The sequence below is a fragment of the Ambystoma mexicanum genome, chromosome 1p (genome assembly GCF_040938575.1).
Source record: "Ambystoma mexicanum isolate Mex_15411 chromosome 1p, UKY_AmexF1_1, whole genome shotgun sequence".
NCBI lineage: Eukaryota > Metazoa > Chordata > Amphibia > Caudata > Ambystomatidae > Ambystoma > Ambystoma mexicanum.
The window spans coordinates 273,971,113-273,994,427 of record NC_090921.1 but is presented as its reverse complement, the minus strand read 5'-3'; the positions used below and the strand labels follow the sequence as shown (position 1 = coordinate 273,994,427).

At 45.1% G+C, this 23,315-nt stretch overlaps 1 protein-coding gene across 1 annotated transcript in view; it reads left to right on the top strand.

Annotated features, from left to right (window-relative positions):
• The first annotated feature begins 216 nt into the window (after nucleotides 1–216).
• The window catches only part of SLC39A3 (solute carrier family 39 member 3), a 75,062-nt gene continuing 51,963 nt past the window's right edge, over nucleotides 217–23,315 (top strand). The window contains exon 1 of the mRNA XM_069646631.1: nucleotides 217–337. The gene's annotated coding sequence lies outside the window, so the exon portion shown is untranslated. The remainder of the gene's footprint in view (nucleotides 338–23,315) is intronic.

Sequence of the window (23,315 nt, the reverse complement as noted above, 5' to 3'; positions counted from 1 at the left end):
CTGCATTAAAGTAACCATCAACATGAGATAACTTAAGACTTGCCAGAAAACAAATAACAATCAATGATAGGAAATGTGCTTTGCAAAGGAGGAATCGCTCTAGCAACGCCTTGCCTTCCAGTTCCAGCTCGTGCTATAATAATGACATGAACGCTGAAACCCACGTGATGCAGAGCAGCCCACGTGATGAAGCGGACGTTGAAACCCACGTAATGCAGAGCAGCTCACGTGATGAAGTGTAGGCGGGGTGTTGTTATTGTCCGTTTCTCGAATGGGAACTGGGAACTAGACACTACCCTTTACAAAACGCTCATGTCCAGTTTCCAGACAGCATCAGGTGAGTGCATGCGATGCAGCTCTTCTAGTGAATTTTATATGCATTTATTTTAGTATAGTATCCATCAACTTAGACCTTCTCACTGCTTTGTTGTTGTACTGTTAAGAGGAGCCCTTTGCAACCTCTAGGCATGCACGTTGAAGCTGTAATTCCTTGTATTGTATTTATCGCTTGTTGAAATTAAATATTGTAAGTACTTGATTTTCTAAACATATGGTTTTGAAATTACACGGGACAGCCTGTTGTTGGCATAGAGGGCAGCCTGTTGTTGGCATAGAGGGCAGCCTGTTATTTGGCATAGACACAGTAGCTGCTCGCCTGCTCCGAAGCTCATTTACGGTATGGTTCAGGCTCTGCAATGCTCGCAGACGCAGTAACTGTCTAATAATACCTGCACAGGCTAATGCTCGCAGAGGCAGTGACTGCTGTGCAGCTGCAACACAGACCCTCCTCTGGTGTAAGTGACTATATAATACCTGCACCGCTAATGCTCACAGACGCAGTAACTGCTGTGCAGCTGCTACACAGACCCTGCTCTGGTGAAAGTGACCTCATATAATAATATCTGCGCAGACTAATGCCCGGAGACGCAGTAATTGCTGTGCAGCTGCTACACAGACCCCGCTCTGGTGAAAGTGACTACATATATAATAATATCTGCGCAGACTAATGCCCGCAGACGCAGTAACTGCTGTGCAGCTACTACACAGACCCTGCTCTGGTGTAAGTGACTTTCACAAAGTGTTTGTGTAGGGGTGATGGAGTTCTTTCTGTGCATTGTTTGCCGATTCTTGTGGCGTAGTTGTGTGTATTTTTGCTTTGAGGACTGTTGCTTTGTACAGTTTGAGTTGTCTTTGTTATTTTATTTAGTCTTGTCTGGTGTATTGTTCCCTCCATTTAGCAGTTGTCTTTTTGGTGTTTTTTCAGTTCTTCTGTGAACTATTTTGCTGCCAGTTTGTTGCTTTGAATGTTTTAGCTGGTGCTAATTGGACAATGACCCTGGTGATCCAATTGTTGAGTGTCTCTTCTGTTGTATCTATGATTGTATCATTGGGATCTCTTTCACCTAGGTTGTCGTGGTGGGTTGATAGCATGGCAGCCCCGTCCGCTAGTTTTGTTGCAAAGTTGGGGTTGTAAGAAGATGGTCTGTAGATCAGTAGGAATTGGTTGTTGAGTTCTATCTTGATTAGGAGGGATTCCGCGTTGGTTGTGATGATTCGAGATGCTGAGGCGTGTTTTTTGTGTATAATTGCGATTCCACCTCCTCTTCGGTTTTCTCTGTTGGCGTGTATTAATTTATATTGCTTTGTTCGCGATGGCTTTATAGTGGTCTTATATCCAGGTTTCTGTAAGGAAGAGCACGTCTGTGCCTCCTTCGCTTAGGTCATTTGTTTCTGTTGAGTGTTTTGCCATGGATCTAATGTTGAGGAGGCTGCAGTGTACTTTGCTCGATTTCCCTTTTGTGTTGTTGATAGTATTGCTTGTTCTGACTGGTGTGGTGTTGGTTGGGTTTCCGTTCCAGGTGGGTTTTTCCCGGTTGAGTCTTTTGGTTGGGGTGGTTCTTTTTTAGTCAGTCTCTTTGTCGAGTAGACCCATAAGGTTTATGGCGGGGTTGGTTAGTTTCCGGGTGGTAAATAGGGTAGCTACCCCTCTGTTCCAGCCATTGTGATATAGGAGGTGTAGAGTGAGTGTGATGGTTTCCAATTTGTTTCTTGTTCTGGTTGGGGTATTGTCCATGGTGGAGACCGGGCTGGGATGGTTTTAGTTGTCATCCATTTGGTGTCCTGGTTGGGTCTGTATTCGTGAAGCTTGTTGGCTGTCGGTTCATTGTTGCTGTGCTGTTTTTGTTTACCACGTTGTCGTAGGTGGACCGGTAGCGAGCATTGTAGTCTGTCTCTGCTCTGTTATTTGTATGTCTCCTTGGGCCATCTGAGATGTTTGTCGAGTTTTTGGAGGTTGTGGGATCATGCTGGTCTGTGTCTTCCCGAGTGGTTTGGGATTGCTTATTATTTCTGTTGTCTTTTCTGGCTTCTTTGTCTTTCTTGTAGCGAGGCATGATGCGTGGGTTGTGTTCCTTAGTGCGTGTCCTCTTTCGATTGGTGTTTTTCATGGTCTTTTTGGTTTAGTCTTTGCTGTTTGTGGTTTGTTGTTGCTTGTATTTGGTAGATTGTGGGTAGTTGATGGGACTTTGTGGTTCCGTTTGTTTATTGCTTCTTACTTTTTTGGATCCTTTTCTTTTGATTTCTTTTTTTATTTTATTTTTTTTTATCCTGGAGGTACTTTTCGTTATGGTTGATTATTGGATTTTGTGCAAAGCAAACATGAATATTGTGTGAAGGAGTGCATGTGAATACTGGCATATATTGATACAGTCATGTTAGGGAGAATTCTTATTTCTGTGCTAATTCCCTTCAACCTTAGAGACCCCCAGCTCTTTTGCTGGACTGTAGGACTTTTTAATTTTAACCCTGGAGTGAGTGAGACCCTTTTCCCACTGCATCATGTGTTTTGACCTTTGGATGATGTGTTTTCACTGTTTTGGGAGTCTGACAAACTCCATTTGCATCTACTTTTTGTATGGTGACACAAAACAACTTCAGTGCAGTGTCACTGAGAAATCCTTTAGATTTCTCATAAGGTTTAAAATACCTTTTCTTGTGTGAACTACTGTTCCCAAGAATAGTAAAGTGAAAATTACTTTACTTAACTTTTCTCTTTGTGGGTCCAGCACACACCATCTTATGTGGAGTACTGGGGGTTACCTAGTAGCCCCTTATCCTACATTCTCATGTACAAATGACTAGTGGCAGTGGTTTAATTTTTCCTACCATTGTGCTTTTCTACCGCAGGCTCAACCCTCAGCTACAGTATAGCACCCAGGGGTGACCATTTTATCAAAATGGCCCCTGTCTTCTTTTTTTGCCATTTTCTGTTTGTGAGGTCTTTCTTGGGTTTTACTCTGTGCGTCAAACAGATTTAAGCCCTTTCTTTGTCTTCCCTTTGGCACACCTCATCCCTGAGTCCCGCCTCTGGTTCCATTGTGTCTGGGAGGACAGGATGTGAGGGAGGGTCCTGAAACTCCCCTGTCCTTTGTCCCTAGGAATGCCTGAATGCAACCAGTCCTGAATGGCTGGCTGGCTGGCTGGCTGTCCTTTCAGGACAGCGGCCCTGATGTGTGATTGACAGCCAAGGCTGTGCATGAATGGGAGAAACCTGCTTAAAAGGCGATTGGTTTTTGGACTAGAGGCAGAGTCGACCACTGGGAGAAACACCCGACGAAGAAACCCTGAACGTAGCTTGCTGCATCCTCCTGGACCTTTGAATTGGCAAGTGAAGCCCTGCTGCTGTATTGCACTCCCTTTTCAGACAGAGAATCTCCGGAATGGACTTCTCACCTTGCCTTAGTGGGACCAACTAACCCAGAGACGAACTCCACTGGACCATCTTCCCTGTCTGGCTGTACTTCGTCAATGCTGCAAGAACCAAGTGCCAGGGGTCGAGTAATCCGTAGTCGAGTGAAATGTCTGAAATCCGGCTAGAATCTCCAGGAGTCTCCTAAGGACCCTCCATAAGCAGGATGACCAGAGCTAGAGTTCCCTCACCAGACCCAAGGAGTGAAGGAACCCGAACCGGTACCAAAGATCCGCAACAGTGCTGTTTACTAAGCGCTGAAACCGCAAAGTGCCACTGAACCGAAAAGAGCCGTAGCCACCAACGACCTCCTAAGTACCACCGCAGGAGCCCTAAAGATGTCCTCCTTCTTGGCCCCACGACTCAGGCTCAGGAACACGGGGTCTGCAACGCTGTAGTAGGACAGAAGCCAGCTAGACCACTCTTCTTCAAACCAGAGGTACTGTTTAGACTTAGGGTACTTAACTCACTGTCTTGTAGCCTTGCTTTTCTCAGTTGGGAATTGCAGTGGCTTACTTTTAGAGTTGATTCCAACTCTGTTTTCACAGCTTGTGACCCTACAAGTGATTTTCTAACAACTCTCTAACTTTGTGCAAGACTTTTGATTCTAAGAACTACTTCAGCTCCATAGACTGTTTCCAATTGACTTTGGCTGTCATAGGTCCCTGCAGACTCTTCTAGCCCACTGACTTTGATATGGTGTGTGCCTCATAAGTGGTAACTTGTTTTAGACTCTTACTGCTGGGAAAGGCTTGTCTAGATTTCATTGGAAGATTTAGTTTGTTCCCACATATATTGAGAACCTGTTTCAACCTTTTTCCTTCCGGAAACCTTTCCTTTCTGCAACCTCAGAATCTGCAAAGTATAACTAGTGTGATATATAAATGCCATTACTGTCCTTGTGATTGAAGTCACCCCACGGTGTAGCAATTGTGTATGATTCTGAAAAGTAATTTAAAAATATATTTACATTGTTACATGAATTGCCTTTCTAAAGAATGCTTATTTAGAAAATGATGTTAAATAAATAACTATTAACTGAAACCTTGATTGTAAGTGTTACTTGGCTACTTGTATTTTCAGATTTCATTTGTACAGCTCACAGTTATCCCTCTTGTGATAGGCCTGGTTGCTTGGTCACACTGCCAACCTGTGCAGTTCCAGGCTTATACCAAAAGGTGGGCTTTCCTAATACCAAGCAGATAAGTGTTGGGTAGTCTCACACAGTGGGACAACGCCAATTCTTACCTAACAAGTCAGCATGGAAATGTATTGATTGTGAGGGTGCTGGGTTCCTGCTTTTGACTGGGATGGCAATGGATTCTCACCCAGGGGGTGCATGCTATGTTTAGGCCTCTTTCTTCCACTTTGGCCCAACATAGTCTCTGGCTTTATCCATGCCACATTGGGGATTGTGAGGGTGATGGGTGCCTGCTTTTGACTGGGATGGCAAAGGATTCTCACCCAGGGGTAGCATGCTATGTTTAGGCCTCTGGCTTCCACTTTGGGCCAACATAGTCTCAAGCTTTAAACTTGCCACACTGGGAGATCATTCAGCATAAGTGCAACTAAGCAAAAGCAGAATGACAATCTGTATTGGTCCGCATATCATCCTACAAACTTTGATGTTCTGAAGTAATCAGGAAGTCATCCCCAAATCATCAAGAACAAACATGTTTCATGGCAATGATCTTGACGTAATCAGCATGTCATCCCAGAAGCATCCCCAAATTATCAGGGACAAACTTGTAATCTCTTGAAGTGATCAGTAGGTCATCCAAAAAGCATCAGGAACAAAGAGTTTTCTAAAATGGGGATAATGTTAGCATATTCATTAAGTCATCCTAAGCTCATCCCCAAATCATCGTCCACCATTTTGAGATATTTGCTGATGACTTTAACAGCGTGATGACGTCTGATGATGTGGGAATGACTTCTATTGTAGTTTTGATGATCATCATATGACCCCAGGATGGTCTCTAAAGTCCTCCTTTTATACCAGGGGTTACTTGACCAAGAAAGGGGGCTGTTGGCGCTCTCCATTTCACGCTTGTCTGTCTGCGGCCAGACTGGTAATAAAAGCTAAAGCTCAAAAGAAACTGACTCAGGGAATGACGTTCTTTGGCCTAAGAAGCCAGCTATGACTTTACCATAATATTATTTCAAAGTCCTTGATAAGTGCCATCCTGAGGCAAACAAAATTTTTTGTAGGATATCATGGAGGCAAACCTTTGAATAGAGTTCGTGCTGAGGCCTTTTTATCAGATGCTGCTGCCTCGTGTATTTTATCTTTTTTATTTGAGAGAGAAGCAAGAGTATTTTATGGCGATGTGGCAGATGACTTGTTTTCTTATCATATGTTGTCCCTCAAAGGTCATGTCTTTCACTGACTATTTTTAAAACGTCTGTTTAATTTACTTGACAAGATTGGTGTCCAGTACACAAATTATGCTGATGATACATAAGTAATGTTGTAACTATCAGTTATCTATGATGAAGATGTTTTGAGGGCTAATGTCTTCAATATTATACAGGGTTGGGTGGCACATAATGGGCTCGCCTTAAATGAGGCCAAGACAGAGTTATTGCTGGTTGCCAACCCAGACTTAATAGGCTTTGGCGGAATATAAAAAAGTTAACGCCGGCTGTGAAATTGAGGTTGCGTCTAAATCAAGAACATTGGGGTCTATCTTGACTCTGTTACCATGAAATATCATGTCAATTATGTAATGTCATCTGCTTATTATCTTAGACTTTTGAGCGAGGTCTGTCCACTTATCCTTGCTGAAAACGGTGCTTTATGAGATAGGGCCATCATTGGGGCAAGAATAGACTACTCTGGCAGCCTTCTTGCAGGCATCACCCAATGCAATCTCTCCAAGCTACAAATTACCCCAAATCATGTTGTTAAAATAGTAGCCGGTCTTAATAGGAGGGACTGTGTCACTGCTGCAAGGCAAGCACTACACTGGCTCCTGATCAAGAAGTGCACGCAATTTAGGCTGCTCTCTATTGTTTACAATTTCCTTTTTGGCAAGTCTCCCTATGAAACAAAGATTGAATGCTTATCAGAATAGGTGGGTACGTGTGTCGAACAATAGCAATTTGCTTCTGATACCTCCTGTCAATCTTGAGTGAGCAGGAAAATACTCCTTTGATTTTCTTGCCCTCAAATTGTGAAACGCCCTTCCTTCAGCACAGTTGGAGACCACATCATCCAATGGTTTCAATAAAAAATTGAAAGCCTTTTTTTTTACGTAGTTTTAGATACTATAACGTCCCTTGCTGCTATTGTCTAGTAGTTCCATAGTTTTTTTTTAACTTTACTCTCATCTGTTTTAGGGATTTTCTTATTATTTTTCCTTTATCTGGTTTTGTTCTGTGTTGGCTCTGCCTTGTATGTTTTGCGTTAGTCTTCGTATTTGTGATTTAGTGCCCGTTTTCTTAAGGGCTTAGGGCGCTTTATAAATTCATCAATAAATAACACTTCAAAGAGCTTCCTTTTTCATGGATGCAGGTAGGTGCCCCTGTGACGAATCAACTTCCGGGGCATCACTGCTCGGGAATGAATATCGGTTTCTAAACCATCAATCAGTCCCACACCTCTAGTACACCAGAAGGAAACAGAAACACAAGCAAATTATAAACCTCCTTGTCCAATCTTGGTAACATGGACGGAATGGAAGGTTTATCTCCACAAGGTTGTGGATCGTTAGTTGCAACAGAGCAAAAATACACTTATTACCCAATGATAAAAGGGACTGCCCAGTCAAGGTTGTATAAAAAATATATACTTTATTATTATTCAACAGACAGTTCTAGCACAATACAAAATACAGTGCACCCTGTAAAGGAATGCAGAGGTTTCAAGAAGGAAAAGGGATGCGCTCTACATACTGACAGGTAGTCGGTAAAGTAATTAGTTCAAATATTTCAAGGATACTTGGTTTCAGCACACAGGGAACAATGGTTCGTAAAATGTCACTAAGGGTCTTCGGAGAAGGACTAGGGGACAGAACCACAATGTATATTGTGCTTGTAGAAGTTCTTAGTGTTCGATCGGGGCGGTTTCAGGGAGCTTTGCAGCTTCTGCGATCGAGTTGAAGATGGGAGACAGCTGCAGGTATTATCAGGAGGCAGTTCGGAGATCGAGGCTGGACAGACAGCTGCAGGCTGGCCTACGCGGCGGCTCAGGATCATGAATCATTGTCTGTGCTGGTTGGTGGGTCTGAAGCACTGGTCGAGGTGTCTCGGACAACGTTAGCGACGTCGGCGTGACAACAGTTGGCAGTGCAGTCGGTTGTAGATCGAGGTGCTCAACTGGGTCGAAAATGTCCTTGAAGGCGGACGCTGGATGATGCTTGTCGATGTACTTATCCTAGCTTCTTCACTGGGCTTGTGCCGTCCTTTAAGGCACCCCAAAGCTGAGGAAATCCTGGCTTTCTTTCACTGGCAGAAGCTGTAAGGCAGATGGTACCTTCAGCCAGGGCCCAAATGAGTTCTTCTTTGAGACTCCTCGTCTTCAGATCTGTCCAAAAGAGTGGCTCAGCCCCTTTTAAAGCCAAATAAGCTACAGTGATTGGTGTAGGATAAACCTACTTTAATGAACTAATCCTGGGTCACCACCCACAATCTCCTGTATGCCTGAGGTCAAGACCAGAGTGCTTTGGAACAGAAAAGATATAGGGGTAAAAACATATACTAATAAGTTCCACCCATCTTCCTGTCTTTTGTGGATCAAATGGTCTCTATGGTTAATTGAGCTCCCTGTGGTCCTGAGGTCCCCCTTGAAGCTGTGGCAAGACTTTCCTGTCCTTTATTAGTCTTGCGATCAGGCCTCCTGTCCTTTTATTGGCCTGTTTGAATGAACTCTGATTAGTATGCAAGGCTGCCACCAACAGCTAACAACGGAAAGGGTGGTTCCATGGAGCCTTTGTTAGTTAATTAGGCTGGCCATGGCAGGAGGAATGTTTTGCCCTCCCCCTTCTGAGATGCCTTGATGTACTCTTGGCTGTCCTATTCCAACTAAATATGCCCGAGGGGACGGCCCCTGTAGGCGGTGTACATCTAGAGTACACAGGTCTGTGTGTGTGTGTCATGCGGTGAGCATAGGAAAATGTGTGCGGATTAGCCCCACACATTGTGTCACCACTGGGTAGTGATGATGGACTTTATTTAAGGGTTCTGAGGGAGATTCGGTGGAAGGGAGAGTGAAGGTGGTCAATAAGCAGACTGGGCGGGCACCAGCAGCTCAGGCAGCATAGAAGTCCACCACAGTCAGAAAATGTTTTAACTATTACCTTTTAGACAATCCACTGTGAACTCCTCTGCATTCAGAAGCATGCCACAATAAAGATTTATCTACCTTTTGGTGAAATTACTGTGTCTTTATTTAATCAATTTATGCCCAATTTCGAACTTTTCTCCGAATTCGACAACTTGCAAAGGCGGAGTAGAAAGGCCATGCGGGGAAAATACACACAACTGTTAATAGTATGTTTTATATAGGACTTCCTACCGTGTTAACTAGAGCCTTTTTTTAATGACACACATTTAATCAAAGCCAGAAACAAAAACTGATTTGTCTCTTCTGGGACTTCCACAGGTTATCTACTACAGTATGAGCACAGATCCTAACAGTAAGCACTTAGCAGAGTTAGCTATCCGCTCTGCAAGCGAGCAGTTACTGTGTAGTTGTAGATCACTAGCAACTAGCCATCTGTTTAACCTGATGATTGTTGAAGAGAGGTGCTGTAGAAAGTTTTACAGATCCTTTAGTTGTGCTAATTTAATTTATTTTTGTAACAACATAAAGGGTATACAAAACAAACTGTAAATATTAGGCTTTCCACATGTGTATGCTGTCCGTATTACCATTTCTCTTGGCGGTGAGTCTATTTTTGGGCACATTCACTTGTTTCACATGTGGTCTTACCACTTTGGATGGCCAAGGGGGGGCTCATGTTCATATTTGTTGCCTTGTGATGTGGTTCATTCTCTGCTCCTCAGTCAAATGAGGTGACTGGCATAAAGCACTGTAAAAAGCATGTCAAAGCCTCATGGTAGCAGTCAAAGCAACTGGAACACAATACGATTGAAGGCTGCCTGTTTGTCAGTACCCTTCTCTCTCTAGGTACCCCGTTCGGTCTCAGACCCACCTCTGCTTAGGAAGTTCACGCTATAGTTTCTAATTATAAAATGCACCTTTTTATTAGCCTACAGTAACCCCTGTGATTCTCAACTTTAAAAGGAGACGGCTCTTGAGTTTTTAGTGCCGGCAGAAAAAGCAAAGAACTTTGGCCCATTACATTATGTATAATGGTTCTGTGTTTGGTGGCAGTGTAACCAATAGAATGGGGTGTCTTTTAGATCCACTTTTGAAGATGCAGATTTACATGTGTACTATTTCAGGGTTTGGAATTAAGCTTCGATAAGCAGGATCCAAAACCACCTCCTGGGTGTCGGCATCACAATGTAGGCAGGAGCTACTGCAGCGGAGCCGGGAGCAACCAGGAGAGGCTTCTTTTAACTTTTTGTCCATTTTGTATGATCCATTGTGTATTAGATAAGTCGGAATTCTTATTTATTAACCTTCTCATATACTCAAAGTTAATGTCACATATGCATGGTGGTAATGCACCAGTTAGCCAGAGGAGCCAAAAGTAGCTAATGTTAGCTGTTGGTTTCAAGCTAACCAGGCTTTCGTAGGCTTGAAGCAGAAGCTAAATAGCTCACAGCAGTTTCGAACCCTGCTATTTTTATTTTATCCACTTAAAATGTCATCAGAGTTAGTCTGGTTAATGCCACCCCATTCATGTCTCCGGATAGTGTTACAAACACTGTATAATATGAACCGCTATATGCTAAGCCTTCATGTTTGCAGGTGCTTTACGATAAAGGTGGAATAAAGATGAGACAACTGGTTAGGGAGGAGGAAGTGGACAGATGAACTACGAGTTAGTGTATTTGCAGCATATATAACAATATATATATCGTTTCATAATGTACACGGTTATCAATTATGTACTTTTTGGAACAGAGAAGATCCTTTCACCCGCAGCTGCTATTCGGCAGACTCTGCTGAAAGGCTGGCCCGGTTCTGGGTGTGCAGACCAGCCCAAAAAAAAGAAATACTGTGGTGGCTGTGGGCATCACTGGCTGTTGAACCTTATAGGAGAGGGGCGTTGTGTTGTATTCCATGTTATGTATGATTGTGGACTTCCACCGCCGTGGAATTCCACACCTCGTGTTCCATGACTTGTTGTTTTATGTATGGGATTCCAAGAGTTGTCAGTTGGAGGATTATGGTGAAGATGGAGTCACTGGTCTCAGGCTGATACAATAAAGGAGCTTACCTTACGCGCCTCCTTATTACACTGGCGACGAAGGTATCAGCCTGCAAACCTGCGCTCCTTAATTGGTCCCAGTGACTCCCTTTGTGTTCTCCCTGCGGCCGGGCTGAACTCTAGTCCCGGAGAGTTGCCGCAGCAGGCCATCCCCGGTTGGAAGACCATTTCCCCACGGCAGGATCTGCAGAGAGTGAAGCCGAGTCCGGAACCTTTCCCGATGCCGTGCTAGCAGAGAGCCCCGATGCTTCCCACAAGGCGTCTCTGCGGAGAGGGGAGGAGCTACGCTTCCTCTTCGCACCATGCCCGCCGTTGATTGGTGAGAGCCCCGTCCTGCTCCTCATTGGTACGCGGTGAATGCTACGCCTCCCCGGAAGTACCTTGGCGGATGAGAGCAACACTCGCAAATCATCCAGAAGCGATGCGGCTGCTGGAAGGTACCCGCTGCAGGTTTGTGCCGAAGCTCTCACAACAGACGACTCTGTTAAACATGACCGAGGCCTGCGCTCCCCTGTTCCGGGTAGAGCCCGGGCCCCAGCACTGTCGGTCTCCGCTACTACAAGTGACAGGTGAGCTCTGTGGAAGCAGGGTGCACTTGCGCTCTGTGCAGCGTATGTATGCGCAAGCCCTTAAACTATTGATCAGTGCCGCATGGCAGCGTAGCCGATCCAGCTACGTTTTGGATTGATGCGTTAGTGCGTTGGTGGTGCCATGGTTACTTTCCAGGAGTAAAGAAGCAGCTCCGTATCGACAGCTCTTACTGTGACTAGTAACAAGCACTCAGCCTTTTAAGGAGGATTTAGAAGAGGCATACCGGTGTTTGCTTTGAGTCACCTCCGCTACAGCTGCTGACCGGCCCCTCTTGGGCAGTGTTTTTTTTTTTTTTAAAGGCCATCAGAAATGCAAAACAGCAACGCTCGCCCTCCTCCTGCCTTCCTCCCTACCCCGGGTGAACCTGCAATTGCCTGGGACTTATGGGTGGACACGTTTAAGGTATACCTCAGGGCTGCAGGTGGTGCGAGACTGTCTGATGACGACAAAGAAGCTGCACTATTGAATTGTCTGGGCACAGAAGGGCCGAGGATCTTCAGACATCTGCCTGGACCTAATGTACTGGCACCCCGCCTCCAGGATGTCGAAGGAGGTGATGCCGTCCAGGATGTGGTGCTATCCTATGAGACTGCTCTCAGCAAATTAGAGGCCCGGTTCGGGAAAAAGGGCGAATGTGGTGCTTGAAAGGTACCACTTCTTTTCTAGAGTGCAGGGCGCTGGGGAAAGCATTGATTCTTATGTAACTGCCCTACGTACTTTGATAGCTACTTGCAAATTCACAGGCCTCATTGATGAGTACATTCGGGATCAGGTTATGATGCGAACAAACGACTCTTGGGTCAGAGAAAGGTTGTGGATAGAAAAGGATCCACCCCTAGAGAAAGTCATAGAAATATGCTGTGCCATGGAGGAGTCCAGGAAGAGTGTGAGGGCAATGTCTGACAAGGGTGATGTTGTGCATGCCGTAATGCCCCTTAAAAATGAATGCCGTAGAGGCAAACCCAAGGAGGACAGAGGGACGCCAAGTCCCAGGAAAATGTGTAAGAGATGTGGGTGGCGGGGGCATACCACTGGGTCTAAAGAGTGTCTGGCTTCTAATGCAGAATGTAGAAAGTGCAAAGGGAAGGGACACTATGCCCGTATATGTAAGAATATGGTTCACAAAGAATCTGTGAGGATGGTGGATGCGGGTAGTGAAGATGATGATGATGTCACGGTTGTGGGATATGTAGGTTGATCCAACGTACACAGTGAGTCTTCCAAGGAGGGTTTATTATTGAGTGTGGGGCAGGGAAGGAAAAGTGCATGGGCCACCCTTACCATAAATGGGCTGCCCGTCGAGTTAATGGTAGACACGGGATCACCCTACACTATGGTGTCTCCGGAACTGTACGTGTCTAAATTTCAAAAGAAGATAGCAGACCTGTCTCCTTCTGACATCAGACCATGCGCATATGGGCGTGTAACCATCACAGTTTTGGGTTTTGAGTGGGTTGACATAGAATTCCAAGGACGCAGGACCCGGGGGAAGCTTTATGTTGCTCATAAAGGGGATCCAGTTATTGGATGGGATGAGCAGGTGGGTTTAGACATTGAGGTACGCCCTGGGAAGGCTGTTGCAGTACTGAGTGTCAGTGATGAGGGTAACTATGATAAGTTCAGGCCGTTGACAGCTCAATGTCTTGAAGATAGATTTCACGCCTAAATTAGGCAAGCTAAAGGGTTTTGCACACAAAATAGTTCTTAAGAGGTGTTGTTCCCAGCGTCCATAAGGTCAGGAGGGTGCCCATAATGGCACGAGATGCCCTTAAAACAGAACTTGCCAAGCTTACTGGTGAAAGGATCATTGAGGAGGTGGAGTGTTCGTAATGGTTGGCCCCAGTGGTCCTGGCACGAAAGGCGGATGGAAATTTAAGAATGTGTGTAGATCTAAATTCCAAAATCTGGGTCGACGGGCATCCCCTGCCAAACATCAATGAGATGCTTTCCTTAGTAAACAGAGCTTCGTGGTTTTCCACTTTTGACCTCTCGTCAGCATATCAAATAGATTTGCATGTCGATTTGCATCCCCTCACCTCCTTTGTCACTCCCTTTGGGGCGTTTCATTTTTGTAGGATGCCATTTGGGTTAGCATCTCCCTCTGCCATGTTTCAGAGTGATGCAGAAGTTCTTGCCGGCCTACAGGGGGTAGAATGTTTTCAGGATGATATCCTGGTTTGGGGTGAGACCCGGGAGAAGCATGATAGTACGGTTGTGAGAGTGATGGAAATCCTGGGAAAGAGTGGTCTGACTGTTAAACTCAGTAAGTGCAAGGTAGGGGTGTCTAGCGTGTCATATCAGGGACACACGTTAGATTCCAGGGGCATACATCCTAGGAAGGATTTGGTCAAGGTTCTGTGCGAAGCCCCGCCTCCCAGTGACAAGGAACAACTTAGATCCTTCATGGGTTTAGCTGAGTATTACAGCCGGTTTGAATCAGCATATGCGGACAAGACAGTGGCTATGAAGGCCTTGCTCAGGAAGGGTGTCCGTTTTGAGTGGAGAGACCAATGCCAGAAAGAGTTTGAGTGTTTGAAGCAGGAGGTTGACTTGGCCCCATCTTTGAGTTCTTTTTGTCCGTTTAGGAAAATGGTGTTAACAGTTGATGCTAGTGAGTATGGATTGGGGGCTGTACTCGAGCAGAAGGATGGCGGAGTGTTTCGTCCAGTGGCCTTTGCGTCTAGGGTACTTTAGGAGGCAGAACAAAGGTATGCAGTGATTGAGAGGGAGGCGTTAGCGGTGGTTATGGGCCTCAAAACATTTCAGGACATTCTTGTGGGGTGTTGAATACACTATTCGTACTGATCACAAACCCTTAGTTCACGTTTTAACAACTAAGGGGCTATCGCAGTCCTCTTCGAGGATAATGAGATGGATGGCTGACATGGGTGAATACAACTTCACTGTTGAGTATGTTCCGGGTGGGAGGAACGCTGTTGCTGATTGTCTGTCGCGGTTTCCGCGTTCGGGCGATTCCGAGGATGTGCATGTGGTGCCCGATGATGGTCAGATGCTGGTTGCGGCCATTACGCCTGCAGTGGGCGAAGAGGTGTGGGGTGAGGAGTGTTCTCGCGATCCAGTTTAGGCAGACATTAAAACTTCCCTTAGGAATGGAAGTCAGAGTGAGGTTTTGTCAAGGCAGTATGGCTATGTCTGGCATGAGTTGTCAGAGGGTCCGTGGGGCGTTGCCCGAGGGCTGAGATTGATTCCACTCTTGTGCATGAAGGGCATCTAGGGAGGTCCATGACCAAAAGAAGGCTCAGAGAGGTGTACTGGTGGCCTGGAATGGATGAAGACGTAGAGGCAGTTGTCAAGGATTGTGTGGCCTGTTCCACAAGTGATAAGAGCCAGTCCACCTCTACCCAGCCCATTTATCGGGTCGAGATTCCTGGGAGTGTGTGGTCCAAGGTAGCTATCGATATAATGGGTCCCATGGAGGGTTTGGGTGGTGGTCTAAGGTACATGGTGGTGCTGGTAGACTATACGTCTAGGTGGGTGGAGGCTGCGGCTTTGTCTTCCGCTACGTCGGAGAAGGTGGTGGAATTTTTGTCCAAGGTGTTTGATAGGGAAGGCATCCCGGCAGGTGTTGTCACGGATAATGGGGCACAGTTTGTGTCTGCTTGCATGCGAGAATTCCTAGAAAGTTTGGGAATACGCCACCACAAGGTCGCGTTGTATAACCCCATGGCAAACGGGTTGGTGGAGCACATGAACCGTTTTGTGGAGGGTGCCATACAATTGGCGTTTGCTAATGGCCTACCGTGGTGTAGTGTGGTCTCAGAAGCCCTAAAGGCCTACAGGTTGACTCCTTCGACATTCGCAGGTTTGTCCCCCTTTGAGATGATGCGGGAGAGGAAGCCAGGGTCAAAATTGAGAATTCCAGCGTTGGGTGGGGGGTCTCAGCCACAAGTTGACATGGAGGAGGTGTTGAGGCGGGTGCGCCAAAAACAGTTCACCTTTTTACAAGGGCAGGTGAAGCGTTACAAGCCTCTTTCTGTGGAGGTTGGCGATTGTGTGGTGGTCAAGGATCCGAGGTTTGTGCCGAAGGGCGCTGGCAAGTTCATGCAACCCCGGATTGTAGTCAAAACTGGGCGTGGCTATGTTAAATTGGGGGATGGAACTAGATGGAGTCGGAGGAGAGTGGTGGTGGTGGATAAGGGTTCCAAGGGTGGCCGTGCAAGGAATGAGGATGAGGTTGCGGGTCCTTGCACTGGGAATAACAAGGGGAGTCACAATCACATACCCGGGACGGTAAATGGTGAAGAGTTTGTGTTGTGGATAGTGGTTCCACCATGTCATTTGATTCTTTGGATGCGTGTGAGGCAAGTGTCCCGACTCATCAGAGTGGGCGGGACATGGATGCATTGACTGTGCCTATCCGCAATTCCAGTGAGAGTGACCAGACTGCGCATCAAGATGCAAGAAACCAGGAGTCCTTGATGACTGGTGGTGGAGGGGTGCAGATCAGTGGTGCTGATGCATCGTCTGCTAGCGAGGGGATTGTTCCTTCTCCTGACAGAGTTTACAATCATCCTAGGAGGGTGAGGAAGTTACCCGTTTAAATATAAAGAGTTTGTGGTAGGGTCAATTGTAAATTAATTGCCCGTAATTCATTTCTGTCCGTTCATATAGTTGTCAAGTATTGTTCCTTTCCCTCTTTTCCTTCTCCACCCCTTCTCCTGATTCTCTTTCCACCTTATTCCAATTTTCCTGTTTTGTTGAATTGTGCGCTGGGTAAAGGGGGGAGAAGTATTGTATTCCATGTTATGTATGAGTGTGGAATTCCACACCTCGTGTTCCATGACTTGTTGTTTTATGCATGGGGTTCCAAGAGTTGTCAGTTGGAGGATTATGGTGAAGGTGGAGTCACTGGTCTCGGGCTGATACAATAAAGGAGCTTACCTTACGCCTTGTGAGCCTCCTTATTACACGTTGCACCCACAGGTGCTGGTTCTGCCTGCAGCGATCAGGAAATATAATTGTTGTGTTTCGCTGCAGCATCTGGACCTAAGAATTCCCTGTCTATATCAAAGTCCCCCACCCTGCTCCTATGCACCTACAAATAGAGCCAACTAGGATAGGTCTTAAGCCCTCCAGTGATATGTTTATTGGTTTTGAGTAACAACCTGTTTAGCAACGAGACATCACACAATGATTCCAGATTTTACAATTTAACAAGCAAAACACATTCCCTCACCCCGCAAACCCGGTGTAGCATCACAGTTTAAAACGGAGGCAGAATCATGTCCAATAATATAATCCATGTCCTTTCCCCACGTTAAATACAATATACCCATATCTCCTATCTGCCCAGTAACCTCTGGTGTGAATTTGCAAGCGTACCTCTGTTAGGGTTAAGGATATCAAACAAATTAATTGCTCCAAGTCTGTACGGGCATGTGGGATAAATGCATTCGGAACATTTAAACAGCATCACCAGTTCCCATTTACGTTTGAAGCTCTCTCTCCTATCGGCTATGTCAGCCCTTAATATTTCTAGTACCAATACTGACTATAGCTTGTCCCACCATAAATGTATGTGAGGTGTCTCACAGTCCTTTCATTTCGAGGCAATGACCATCTTTACCACTAAAAGCAGCAGAGTTACCACTGCATCCCCATTGGCTGTCAGGGGCCATACTCCTTCGATATGTAGCCCCAACAACTCCCGACCCAGAACATAGGGGAAAGTGCGTACCAAGTTCCTGTGAAATATATGTCAGGACATCTTTCCAAAATATTGCAATCTTTCGAGCACGCCCACCAAGCCCTACAGATAAGGGGTGTATCATCCACCTTTACTCCCTAAAAATGGGCAAATGCAACCAAAGAAGGAAAATAGGGAGTAAAATACTCCCAACAAAAATAGGAAATGGGTAGACCCACTCCTCCATGAATATGTTTGGATCAGTAGGGTGTGAGGAATTTGAGGACGTCCTCGCATCTACTCCTCTTGGAACTTCTATACAAGTGGCTAGGGAAATGCCATCGCTTTTGGATCCTACTGCTGGGGGTGGACAAACGAGGGAGGACCACGTTGGTGGAGGGTCCTTGGGGATTGGAAGTGGGATGTCCTTAGGTAAGATGTGGTATTCCACACCCTCCTTTCAAGAGGGGAACCCCTATCCCAGAAGTGGTTATGGTATATTGTTCACCATGTTGGCTTGTCCCTAAGAAGGATAGTAGATATTATCACCCCAGATGTGTTAGAAAGGGGAGGAGAAGGATTGGGGATGAGGTACCTTGGGACAAAACACAGTGTCCCCTTTATTCTAGTGACCACCAACCTAACCCTCCAACTTTTTTGGGTCATTATAGAGCAGTTCCCTTTTATTCCCATCTTGGGGTACTGACAGTACTGAGACGAAGAAGAAACAACTGAGAGTAATGGATACCACTTACTTTCACCACTTTGGTACTCGGATGAAAACAAATGCATGAAGGTAAGGCATGTACTTGAGTCAGGCAGCATTGATTGATGGAATACACCTGCAGCCCATTGAACAACCATAGGTGCATAAAAGGTGGACTTAGTGTGTCAGGGAAAGAGGAGGCAGCAGCAGCAGAAGGAGTGACCTGGGGATCTTGGGAAGAGATTGTTTTCATACCCAGGGCCGTGCTCGAGAGCGAGACACAACAAAGATCCTGGGAGTCCTGCCGGTGGAACTGTGCAAGACGGGGGAACCCTTGTAAGGGAAGGCGGGCAGCAGGTGCCGCCATGCAGTGGAGCAGAGCACGGACGCCGACATGTACTGAACAAAGCACCTGCCGAACAGGCTTTCCCGCTTCGGGTGGGGGGAGCTGCCAGGAGGAGCTGCCAGGTCCTGGTAAGTGTTCGGGACAATGGTACCACCTGGATGCTCCAATGGACAGCGAATATATTAGCGGCCCACGAAAGTAAGAAACCTTCGCTTTTATTGAATACCGAACTGAATGACCCGAGCAAAGCTGCATTTATTGAATGCCGACTGAATGAAATAAGCTAATCTACATTAATTGAATACTGCACAGAACGCAATAAGCAAAGCTGCATTTATTGAGTACCGAACTGAATGAAACAAGCAAAACTGCATTTATTGACTACCAAAGTGAAAGGAAAGGCAACCCTTCTCATTTTTAATGTTGATTTCAATGAAGCAGCACACCTCCTAACATTGAATGCAAATAACAAATCTGCTAATGTTGATCTATGAACTTAAAGAAAATCGGAAACTAAATTGAATAAAGACCTCTGACTACAGAGTTAAAGTCAAGGCTGCGAAGGTGCTTGGCGTGGAGCTGCTTTTGAGGAACTATTTGTTTAGCTGAATATTGAACTATTCAAAGAGAACTTTAAGTTCCTGGTTGCGTGACCTGTAATGGGAAGATCGTGTGATCCAACAACTGCACCCAGACCAGAGAACTCTTAAATGCTGAATAATGAACTGCTGAAAGCAAATGCATGGTTCCTGGTTGCATGACCTGTAATGGGTGGTCTGTTTGGTCTAACAACAGCAACAAGACCAGGGAAACCCATATGTGCTAACAAGGAAGCTTGTTATTGTAAACTACCATTGGTGCATATAAGACTTGGGGACAAGAACCTTGAGTTGTAAATAATTGTTGAAATTCAGTTTAAAGAGACAGCTTCAAGATACTTCTTTTTGTGACCTCTTTTGATATTGAACTTGGGGAAGGGAACCCTGAGATGTGCTGCCCTTGAACTATATTGAAGTTGGCTAAGGGTATCCTGACATTTATAAAGGTGAAGTACTTCATTACTGCATGTCTAAAAGTAGGTAAATGGAACATTGTAGTGAACCTGTTGGCATTTGGGGAAAAGAAGCTGAAGATTAAGCCTGAGCTGGAAATAGCTCAGAATGTTACTTTTGGAACACTGTTTAGTTTGTGGTTGACATCCCTACACATTGTTTTGTCTCACACTATGAGGGAAAGCATAGGTTTTGGACACACAGACTTTTCAGTTGAATTTACTGACTATCCATAGTTTCTTTAGGTAGGGAATTCCCATCGTCACATAGGGCAAGTTAGGCCTTACACCATCCTGACATTTTCTTTAATAAAAACCTTTTGTTACACATTGAATCTGTTGTCTGTGTCTCCTTCCATGATGCTAATCTCACAAACGCCACAGGAAGAAACTACAATTGTTACTGCCAGATGTGAAGAAATAATCATTTATCTTTTGATGTTTATGAATAACCAATTGCAAAGAAATATGTATTACAAAACATTTCTGTTTTATTGTTAAAAGATAACTTTTTTACTTCCTTATAAAATACTCCCTTTGGGAATGAGGCCTACTTTTTTTACTCCCTAAAATATAATTTTACTGGCAACCATATGTGGAAGAAGGTCCTCTCTTGTCGCACTACCGCCAACACTGCCCTTGAGTCTCTGGGTATCTTTTTTTTTTTTTCTTTTTTTAATCTGCATCAGGGTTAAATGCCAGCATGCAACTCCTTTGTACGCCACCTTATTAAGTTGGACTGCCGTGTAAGCTCTCTTGGCTCTCAACCACATGCCCTCCCATTCTTTGTCGGTGATCGATTTACCAATGTCCTTTTTCCCAGGCTCCCATATTGAGTCCCTTCTTTGCTGTAAATGGTGATTGGCACCCTTGTCTCAGCGTCCCGGCCAAAATAATCTTTGAAAACATGGCAATTGTTTCGTTGCTGCCTCCCTGGCCACTTTAAGCCCAATGTCTAATTTAAAGATATTTAAACCGATCTTGTTACTCAAGCGATGCTTACATTCCACAAAGGTTTTAATCGCCCCATTTATAAAAGTCTGAAATACACGAGCCTCTGTTATCTCTCAAACACTGAAAAGCACCCTTTATGAGAGCCGGCATGAAGTCTGAATTGTTGTAATCTGGGTGAATGGGGAGGGAGAAGGTGGTATTACCCTTATGTGACAATTATCGTCCTGGTTACTGGATTAAAATATAGTGAGGGTGATCTCATTGGTTTGGGTAACCATAGTGCTCTCCAAAGAGGTATTGCCCCTACTACTGTATCCATAGCGCACCACTGTTTAGTTGAGTTAACCTGGAACTTAATATCTTAATATCTACAGTTGTGCTGCGTCATATTAGGCTTTGAAGTCTGTGGCTGGCAATCCTCATTTGTTTGTCTCTATCAGGATTGCCCTAGCGGCCCCCACTTTTGATCCCCCTGCTATATAAATGTTGTGACCTTTTTGCAGGTTCTTAATGACCTGTCTTGGAACTACAATCAGGAGCGCCTAGAAGAGATATTGGAGATATGGAAGAATATTTATTTTGATTACGTTTATCCTACCAATCCATGAAATAGTGAGCTGTGACTTGTCTAAATTACCTCAGAAGCCTCAGGTCAACCCTTAGCTTTCCAGTGCCTCTTGCCCTGCTGCCAATAACGCAAGTGGGTTTCGGATGGACAGTATAACCTTGTCAGCAAATAATGCAATTCTATGTCCAGTGTTTCCAAATGCAATCCACTGTATATCAGGATTGGCTCTGATATTCCTAGCTATCCGCTCCATTTACAGTTAAAACATTTGAGGTGAAAGAGGGCAGCCTTGTCTGGTTCCTCTTTCTAGTTTTAGTGGCATCGATAATAATACCATTAGCTCTGACTCTGGCCGTGGATTCGATATAGATGGCAGAAATCCACTGGACCAGATTGGGCCCCAATCATGACCCAGTGAGCATCTATTTCATGAAGGTCCAGTTAACCATGTCAAAGGCCTTCTCTGCATCTAATGCCAGCAACAGGGGTTGATCTTTCTGAAATCTCTTCTTGTGTATTAAGTGGGCTAATTTTCTGACATTGTCAAAAGTTCATCTACCCATTAAACCCATCTGGTCTGGGTGGATCAGCCCTGTGAGCACTGTTTCCAGGCATAATCCAAATATTTTTGCATATATCTTTTCATCGAGGTTCAATAATGCTACGGGCCGAGAGGACCCACATTGCTCAGGATCTTTCCTAGGCTTATGTATCACACTTTTGGTCGTCTGGTACATTGTCTACGTGATTTTGCCAGTTGTCAAGAAGGAGTTAAATAGTGCAGTCATCGGCTTTAATAATTCCCTGCATAATTATTTTTAATTGGCCCGGCAGGCTATCAAGGCCCGGTGCATTGTTAACTTTTAGCGATTATAAAGCCTGATAAATTACTTCAACCGCGATGTACCTATCCATGTGCTCTCTCTGCTCTTCCAAGAGTTTTGCTAAGTCGGCCTTCTCTACATATGTCTGACATGTTCCCTCGTTTACAATTTCATCTGCGTATAATTTCTCATGAAACGTGCAGAATGTCTATTTTCCCACTGTCCTATATTCGGGATACCCCAGGCTCTATTTATAGCTCTAAATCTCGCTTTTGCTTTTTGACTTCCAGTGCTTGGGCTTATTATTTACCCGTCTTATTCACTTTCTCATAAAATGCATGTTTCGAGTTTAATGGAGTGTGCTCTGGCTGGTTGGCTGCAAGAGTGTTTATTTGTCCCCTTATTGCTGTCATGCTCTTTAGGATTCTAGGGGAGCCTCTCGGTTTGTATTGTCCTTCTAGGTCTTTCAGCGCTTTAAGGAGCTTCTTATTTTCCACTTCTCTTCAGCTTCGTTAAATGTGCGCCAAGAGAGCGAAATATTCCACTTACTACTGCTTAAACGCGTTCTATGTATTTGAACCAGGGTTCTCGATCCAGCCCTTTAAGACGATGTAGCAATACTTTGAGATGGATAGGGATGCAGAAGAAACTCAAACATCAATAATCAAACTAACTCGGGAAGTTGGCAAATCAAAGCAATTGTCTAAAACAGGGAGTTACAACGAACATCGACAATTTGTTCGATCTTCTCACTCTCTCTCAACAAATCCTTATAAAGAAGCATCTTATTTAGTAGAAACTCATCATTACTGTCGTCATCCTACGTGGCAAACTACAAAAACCTATTGGAGAAAGTGATTGGGTCAAAGGGAACATCTAGGTGTAAGTTCCATACTTGTCTAAGGGAGTGATAGGGTCTCTAACATCAGGTGGGGAAACTAAGCCCTCCCCTCAAACAGGTCACTATGAACGTCATCAAATACACAAGATGCTCTGCTTCGACTCCAAGTAATTCTGATAACCTCCTGGCAGCCTTCCTACCACTGGCGCTGCTACATTCCAAATATGTCTGCTGATCACTCAAAATTTGGATTTCTTTCAGGGACCCAGGCACTGTTGGTGAACAAGCGCATTGATCATGTATTGCAACTTGCATGCCCCGTTTGTTCACAGGGAACACAGTTTAGTTGTACTAGTCTGTACTGTTTTTTAACACAAGGGTGCCCTCCAGTGACATCTGCTTTTATGTACTCTCAAACCTTTCCTGACGTCCAGTAACTCATACTCTTGACAGTTGTGCTGCCTTCTATGTCTATATTTTTCTTTTTAACCATTTATTTATTCACTCTGACATGCCGACATTGGGAGGCGGATCCACGCTGCACAGCCGAGCCGGCTGTGGCACGGAGAGGGACCATAGAGAAAGTGAGACGCTGCCAACCAGGCACTGGCCAGTGCAGAGTTGGCGAGGCCGAGCACAGCCGGCCTTATCTGGAGGTGTGATCATTTGGAGGACATGGTGCCACCAGGAAAC